This window comes from Microtus ochrogaster, chromosome 18, assembly GCF_000317375.1.
Source record: "Microtus ochrogaster isolate Prairie Vole_2 chromosome 18, MicOch1.0, whole genome shotgun sequence".
NCBI lineage: Eukaryota > Metazoa > Chordata > Mammalia > Rodentia > Cricetidae > Microtus > Microtus ochrogaster.
Window position 1 is genome coordinate 64,579,750 of NC_022020.1, and position 8,643 is coordinate 64,588,392.

General features: G+C 43.2%; 1 non-coding gene across 1 annotated transcript; it reads right to left on the bottom strand.

Moving 5' to 3' along the window:
• Nucleotides 1-4,545: 4,545 nt before the first annotated feature.
• Nucleotides 4,546-4,650, bottom strand: LOC113457117. Its single transcript, XR_003377753.1, has one exon. It is a non-coding gene; the product is annotated as a U6 spliceosomal RNA (small nuclear RNA).
• Nucleotides 4,651-8,643: the final 3,993 nt, after the last annotated feature.

Below are 8,643 nucleotides of genomic sequence, written 5' to 3' on the forward strand. Positions count from 1 at the left end.
CCTGTCTACACAGGCCCTTCCTCAGGTTAGGGCAGGGGCTTCCTGCTAAAGCCCTGTGGCTGTTTGGATGGTCCTGTGAAAGGCTATTTGGTTTCTCCTCCTTGCCTAGGAGTACAGAAAGCATGCCTGCAGCCCTGACAACAGAAGCCACAAGTGTTTCCGTGCCCTGGCAGCCGATCCATGCCTGGCCAGCCCTTCCATCCCAGGCAACTTCCTAATCAATTCTGATTGCTGGGCCATATGGATCGCTGTGACCACCCAGGTCTGCGGGTGAGGAGCTGAAATGGCAGGGTCGACTCTCCACATAGTCCATCCATTGTGCTCGTATAGACAGAGTGTGAGATGAGCCAATTTAGGTTAAAATATCCCCAACAAATCCTCACAGGTCCTGACGCTCGAGATTGATTTCTTTTCCAGTGAAAATGATTACTTTCCTTGGAGTCCTTCCAAGTCCTGGACTCCTGAGCTGAAACAGAACTGGGAATATAGAGACATGGGCCATCTTGGCATAGCAGCCCTGACCCTAAGGTACTGGTTCTGCCCTGTCTGGTGGATGTCATTGCTGGATGACAAGAGATGGGTCTGGTCCATCTTTTTCAGGGTGGGGATCCAGGAGATCCTTTGTATATAAAGAAGAGCAAGCTGCCCTCCAGAAAGGTAACTTCCCCTTGGGCTTCTCTTCTGCTCTGAAGTTTCACAGCTCGTCTTCTTTTGAATATCCATGGGCCACTTGTCACATTCCCTCTGTAATGCCACCGTGGTTGAGCTCCCCATGACAATCTATAGGAACGTTTTAAAGGCTCTGTTCCCAGCTGTTCAATACAATGGGAACCCAGAGGTCACTGTCGGAGCACTTTAACCACCTGACTGAAATAGTTGACTGAGGGGAACAGGGTGGCCCTAGATCAGCCAGGGGGCCTCATCCAATCAACTGAATTCTTATGTGCCAAGGTGAAGGTTTTTGGAGCAGATGATTTCTCTTAGAGACTGAAACGTAGCTTCTTCAGGTGCTACTTTGGCCCCTGCCCATTAGCGTGGCTCTCTGAAGCTCCTGAATGACATCTGCCCTATGCTATGACTCTTCCAAGCTCCTAGTTCTCCTAAGCACCCATGTTTGTTGGAATTGACCTCTTCCTCTGTTTCACCTTGTTTCTTCTCTCTGGTTCTTTCCTGGAGAATCTGGGCTATTGTGGTCATTGGTTTCCACAACACCTCATCGCTGGCAGTGCTCTCTCAGTCTGTCTCAGGGGACCACAGATGTAGTGACAGGGTGTCTGAGATGAGAAGAACTAACAAGGTAACTGGGGACAGACCCTCTTCCTTCAGATATTCGCCAATGTGTGCTGTTGCTTAGGTCTCTTGTCCCCAATGAAACCATTCCATCTAAGAAGTGAACAAAACTCACAGGACTAAGCTACTAAAATGTGATAAATAAGGTCCCCTGCAAGGTCACACAAGTGGTGACAATTTCTGGCAGAGGATGCTCTGCCACCATCCTAACTGCCTGCAATCCACAGGAGGCTCAAGAGATATAACATTGGTCCTCTGAAAGCCAGGATGGGCTTTTTGGTAAAGCAGCTACCTTTGAGTCATTTCTGCTCCCTTAAGCAATTCTTCACCCATATTCCTATAAGTAATCCCAGTAGACACGCTGGTTCACTGAGGGAGACGTGCTTGAAATGGTTTCTCTGGTCTGTCACATTTGTTCACACCTCTCCAGGAGAATTTACACAACACACGTTATGGGAATGAATCTGTGCAGACTCAACAATACAAACAACGGATGAGAATGAGCCACCCGGAGATGATCACCTACTGACTCCTGCATGTTTTCCCTTCCCTTTATAAACACATTCCCAACTCCCGTCCCCTCTTCGACTCCCAGGCTTGTCTGAGTGATTAAGGCTATCCTTAGTGTTGTTCAACCAGCTCTCCTGGCCACAGTGTGTGCGCAGCTGATGGAGTTAAGGTTAGGATGGAAGCTCAGGATGGCAGATTCAGTAACTGTGAGTTAGAGACTGCCTCACCCTGTGGATTTACCTGTTCATGGCTATTGAAGGATGGCAAAAGGGCTCCAGAGATGCCACAAGGATAGAAAAGGAGTGTTCTGTGTCATTTGGTTTTCCTGACAGTTCTATGGTCATCAGTCAAGTTAGACCGTGAGTGGGCAGCTTCTACTGTGACTCTAGATTGGCAGATCCACAACCTTGGCAGCTTAAGAAGAACACCAGATTTTTCTCAGGTGATACCCAGACTCAGTTCACCTGGCATTTTCTCACAGTGCTTGATGTTGGGTTTAGGGAGAAGTCCTCAATGGAAGGCAGCGTTCTTCTCACACATTCTCTCAAGGTCTGGCTGATCGACCCGATTCAAGACTAGTGACTGTGCTTGGCCACTTGGCTGAGGTGTGTGTGGCCTCTCCAAGGTCACCTTCACAGGACTGTCTGTCTAGGAACTGACAGTGCCGTCATGTTGCTGATGGTGAGAGAACACACGCATGGCTTGCAGTTCCATTCAGGCGCTCTGCACAGTCTTTTCCTCTCAGCTCTTTGGTGTTTCATATTAGTGTGCTCACTTATTGTATGCCTATATTTAAAATCCATGCTGTTGTAGTTTCCCCTCAAAATTGTCTACTTTTTCTTGTAATTTTGTTCTCTCTGTGTGTGTCTTTCTGTCTCTGTCTCTGTCTGTCTGTCTGTCTGTCTGTCTGTCTCTCTCTCTCTCTCTCTCTCTCACACACACACACACACACACACACATCCAGACTGCAGCTTCCCCTCCCCCATCTCCTCTCAGTCTCTTTTCCCCACCTTCCTTCTGCCTCCCCCTGTCTATTCCTCCTCCATTTCTATTCAGAATCAGGCAGGTCTCCCATGGATATTGACAATCTGTACCCCATTCTTTAATTGGATTATTTAATATTTTGATATCTAGTTTCTTGAGTTCTTTATATATTTTGGAGATCAGTCCTCTCCAAAATATGGTGAAGATATTTTCTCAAAATCTGCCATTTGACCTATTGGCACTGTCCTTTGCCTTACAGAAGCTTTTCAGTTTCGTGAGGTCCTGTTTATTAATTGTTGATCTTAGCGTCTATACTATTGTTGTTCTGTTCAGAACATTGTCTCCTGTGGCAACGTGTACAAGGCCATTTCTCACTTTCTCTTCTATTTGGTTCAGTGTAACTGGACTTATGCTGAAGTTTTTTACCCACTTGGACTTGAGTTTTGTGCCAGGTGAAAGATAAGGATTTGTTTGCATTCTTCTATAAGCTGACATCCAGTTATACCAGTAACATTTGTTGAAGATGCTTTCTTTTTCCATTGCATAATTTTGGCTTTTTTTGTAAAAAATCAGGTATCCATAGTGTGTGGATTATGTTTGGGTCTTTGATTCCATTGATCCATCTGTCTGTTTTCCTGCCAATACCACGAGTTTTTTTTTTAAATTTTTATTATTACTATAGCCCTGTAATAGAGCTTGAAATGAAGGATGGTGATGTCCCCAGAAGCTTCTTTATTGTACAGGGTGTTTTAGCTATCCTGGGTTATTTGTTTAGCCATATGAAGTTGAATATTGTTCTCTCAAGGACTGTAAAGAGTTGTGTTGGGATCCTAAAGAGATTTCATTGAATCTGTAGATTGGTTTGGAAAGATGACCATTTTCACTATGTTAATCCTACCAATCCATGAGCATGGGAAACCTTTCCATTTTCTGATATCTTTCTCCAATTTCTTTTTTTCAAAGATTTGAAGTTTTTGTTATGCAGGTCTTTGCTTAGTTAGAATTACACCAAGGTATTTTATATTATTTGTGGCTATGTAAAGGATGTTGGTTCCCTGATTTGTTTCTCAGTCCATTTATCATTTGTGTATAGGGGGTTACTGTTTTCTTTCTTCTTCTTCTTTTTTTTTTTAGTTAATCTTGTATCTAGCCACTTCACTAAAGGTATTCATCAGCTATATGAGTTCCCTGGTAGAATTTTTGGGGTCACTTATATGTATTATCATATCATCTGTGAATAATGAAACTTTGACTTCCTCCTTCCCAATTTGTGTCTTCTTTATATTATATTGTTGTCTTATTGCTCTAGTTAGAACTTCAAGTACTGTATCGAATAGCTATGGAAAGTGGGCAGCCTTGTCTTGTTCCTGATTTTAGTAGAATTGTTTTGAATTTCCATCCATTTAATTTGTTGTTGACTATTGGCTTGCTTTATATTGTTTTCAATTACATTTAGGCATGTCTCCTGTATACCTGATCTCTCTAAGACTTTTATCATTAAGGGGTGTTGAATATTGTGAAAGGCGTTTTCAGCATCTAATGAGATGATCATGTGGTTTTTATTTTTCAGTTTATATGGTGGATTATATTGACAGATTTTTATATGATGAACCATCCCTGCATCTCTGGGGTGAAGCTCACTTGATCATGGTGGATGATCTCTTTGATGTGTTCTTGGACTTAGTTTGTGGGTACCTTATCAAGCAGTTTTGATCAATGTTCAAGAGGGAGAGTGATTTATAATTCGTTTTTCATTAAGTCAAAAATATGGAAGGCTTCACAAATTTGCAGTATCATCCTTACCCAGGGGCCATGCTGATCTTTGTATCATTCCAATTTTAATATATGTGCTGCTGAAGCAAGCACTCTTGGAAGTTTTAAATTGCATTTATGGGTGTGTTCTGTATTCCAGGAACGTTACTCCAACCTCTGGAGTACAGAGATGCTCTGTTCTTCTGGGATTTCAAGCCTGTTCAACCAAGCCTAGCAAACAAAGCTCCAAAATCAATTGAATGAATCATGCCAATCATAGGAAAAATGACAGTGATCATTTTGAGAAACTGCCAGGTGGGGTTCAAGCTCTCTGGCATTTCTGTTCTTGCCGTCCTACCAATCTGAGCATATTGTTCTTCTTGGTCCTTGCCAGCATTTGGCTGTCAGAATTTTGAATTTGAGGCATTATAATAGTTGTGGGGATATGAATCTTGTTTATTTTATATTTCTCTACTTCCTTTTCTCCTTCCTTCCTTCCTTCCTTCCTTCCTTCCTTCCTTCCTCCTTCCTTCCTTCCTTCTTCAATGCCGTTTATGAAGCAGAAATTTTAACTTTCAATTATACTTCTGGTGTTCTAAGAACTTACAGTCCAGCTAAAGTTCAGTATACTTTTCCTGTTTTATTTTAGGAGTTTCATACTCTTACATTTTAAGAGTCAATTTTCTCATAAATTCTGTGTTTTAATTTATTTGTTTATTTTTATGCTGTCTAATTATTCCAGTAAAATTTGTTGAAAATCCACCCCAGTTGAATTGTCTTTGCTCTCTTTTAAAATACTAGCTGGTGGTTTGTGTGTGGGTTTTTTTTTTGTGTGTCTTTCGCACATAGAAATGAACAATCCAGCTTGGTGGTGCAGCCTCGAATAACCCCTTGGACATGATTTTCACAGAGCCAATAACTCCCTTCCCGGGATGGACTGTGGAGGCAGTCTAGGGACACCAGGGACCTGGAATGACCAAAGGGCATCCTGTCAGTAAGTCCCTGGGCTGAGTCTGACTCCCGAAGGTGAGCAACTGACCTGTCACACAAGCTGACTTTAGTTCAAAGAACTTCAGCAGTGGTCTCATTGCTTTGTGAAGCCCAGATTTATTGATGGCACCCACATCTTTGTTTATTTTTCAGTCTAATCCCTGATAATAGTATAGAGAATCTACTGAACTAGTTTCTACAGAGAGATATTTAAAAACCCTATTGCTGAACTATAAACATGGGAAGCTGAGTAAAGATTCAGGGTCACACGCTGTCAGAGTAACCAGGCCTTACTATCTTTCCTCCCCAGCCATCTCCTTCCTAGAATTCCTGTTTCAGAGCATGAGACTTCGTGCAATCCAGAAATGTTGTGTATCCACTGGGGACTCACCTGGCACTTTTTTTTTTTTACATCCAAGTTTTAAGAAGACATTCCCGCACACACCCATGTAATTGTAAGCACATTTCTACAGTTTAATATGCCACTGGCAGAGAAGGCATGGTAATGAATACATGTACATTCTATTTTTAAATTAAGTGAACTCCAATTTTCTGGTATAATTCATGTTTTTAAGAGGATAAAAACAGCTTACAGAGGAGTCCAAGGAGATAAAAAAAAATGACTGGGGATCAGGATTAGCCCTCATCTGTACTTCTCAAGGTCTTAGATTTCACAAACAAGCAAAATTAAAAAGCATAGGACTGATACTGACTTACAAACTCTCAAAATTTGCTCAATGAGAATCTCAAGCACTTCAAATATCACATCACTGCTACCCCCACTGTTATAAGATTGCTGTTGCTTCATACTTTTCTTCCTGTATTTTTTACTTTACTTCTGACCAGTAAGAAGTTGGTCTTGTGTTGGCTTTGGCCTCTCAGAATCAACACACTGCCTATCTCTTCTCTCGGTTCTCTCAGGGTGGGGAGAATGAACCCTCAGTGGCAAGTGGTTGCTTTGTCTGTTGATTCAGCTCATGCTTCTGAGTGCATAGCGTGTGAGTGTTTCCTCATGTGTCTGCATACAATGCGCACGGATCTGCATGCAGTGTGTGTGTGTGTGTGTGTGTGTGTGTGTGTGTGTATGTGTGGTGTACTTTGTGAAGTCTTAAGTAAACCTCCCAGAAGCCTAGCTTCCCAGAGGTTTAGTGACAGTCCATGTTCACCTGGATAGTAGAAGGGATGCTCCTTCCAGACAGCCTGTGCTCTGCATAGTGTTCAGAGCGGGAAGGGACTTTGGTGACCACAAAACAGCCAGAGTGTCCACTGCTCCTGCCGTCCATATTCCATGAAAATCTGTGTGTAGCTGCGGATTCTCCAGAGAAAGGCCATTCATATTCATGTAGCTTAACCTAAGGTTTGAGAGACTGGGCAATGGAGGGTGTCTTCTGAAGACTTGACTCATGACAGAAAGAACCTTCATTTTATTCTTACAAGGGTGGGAAGAAATGGCCCATTGACTTTAGAGATGAGACTCTATGACCCACAAAGGCAGGGTGCTGCAAAGATGGTTGCCTGTCACACAACAGTTGAACACAGACACATGTGAATTGTCCATAGTGACAGAGGCTGTTGATTGTCAGAAAGAGACAACAGAGGCAAAATTGTGTCCAGGTCACTCCTGTTTGTAGCTTTCAGGATTGACTTGTCTTGGTCAAAAGGACAAGGTCTTACATTCTGAGCTGGGAACCCAGGTCCGGGGTAGGGTTGGGTGTGTTGGGGAGTTGTCCGCTCTCTGAGGTATTGAGTTTGTTTCTAGGGATTAAGTGTGGTTAGTGCCATGAAGGGAAGTCTGGATAAAATGTGAAGTGACAGAGAGGAGGGTTCTATAGTGGAGCCAGGTCAGAGCTGCTGGATATCCAGGGCTTCCTGAGATTAGCCTGGAAGAGGTCCCCTAAACACAGGGTCAGCAGTTCAGAGACCTGCGAGGCTTGCTCTGTTAATGTCAGGTGGGCCTGACCTATGGATTATATGTGCATGGATCTGCTCTTCTCCCAGATCTGCCTCATCTTCTGGGGAGCAGAGACTGGTTCCACAGCTTATTCTCTTGACACTTGCTAACATCATAATTGCAGCCTGATTTCCTCCTGGCTCCCCTGGACAGGTGAGCTGTGTGAATTCTGAACAACCTGGTACTTCCTTGCCCCTGGTTGACTGCAGTAGGGCTTGAACCCAAGTTCTGATTGTACAGGGAACATAGATAAGCTCAGATCCCGTCTTATCAGAGGAAGACTGTGTCTCAGATGGTAGCAGCATTGACAACAACCATAAGATCAACTTGCAGTTCAGTTGAAATTTCTTCCAAGAGGGTTGCTGTATGAAATTAATAGGATTACAGATAATCCCCCCAAAGGAGAAGGCTCAGCCCTGAAAACTGACTGATATGTTTCGATAGCACTCAAACATCCTCTCTTACAGAGAAACACAGCTTTCTCGAGCTGTGGGCAGCAGCAGGGCTTCTGGACAGGTATATCCGTGTCTCCATCAGACATCAGCATGTGTTAGGACAGAGATTAGGGTTTACAACCGTCCCCTACCCGTGTGTGTTCTGTGGCTGCTTTCTCTACAATCCTACATTGGGTAAGACACACTTAGGCGAAAACTCACGTTGCTGCTTTTAGTGTCTGATGAAAAAAAATATCAGGGTTCAACTGTGTAAAGTTTCGAATAAAAAATAGGTTGCTGACACAAGAGAGGGTGCTAGCTTTCCAGTTTGATCACCACATTCTCCCTCTGCCCATTTCCTCCCCACCCACCCTCTTCTCTCTTCTGCGCCCCTTTCCTCCATTCTAATCCTAACTCTTCCTTTTTTCCTCTTTTCTTGCTTCTTTTCCAGCCTTCATTTGATGAAACTTCATGGAGACAGTTTTGTTAATCAGTTTTGCAAAATTCAGATATCAGTAGCAGTGTAGTCCTCTGCATAGACATGTCTACTGCCTGTCACTTTCTGAAGGTGGCACTGTCCTTTGAGTACTGGGGCCATCTACAGATACTTCACTGCTGAAGTCCATAGACAGCCATTTAAAAATCAATTTAATGTATTTCTTCATTCATTGGTATTAACAATTGCCCTCTAAGGGGTCAGGAGTTCCTAGTCAAACTCCAGCTATACTAGGC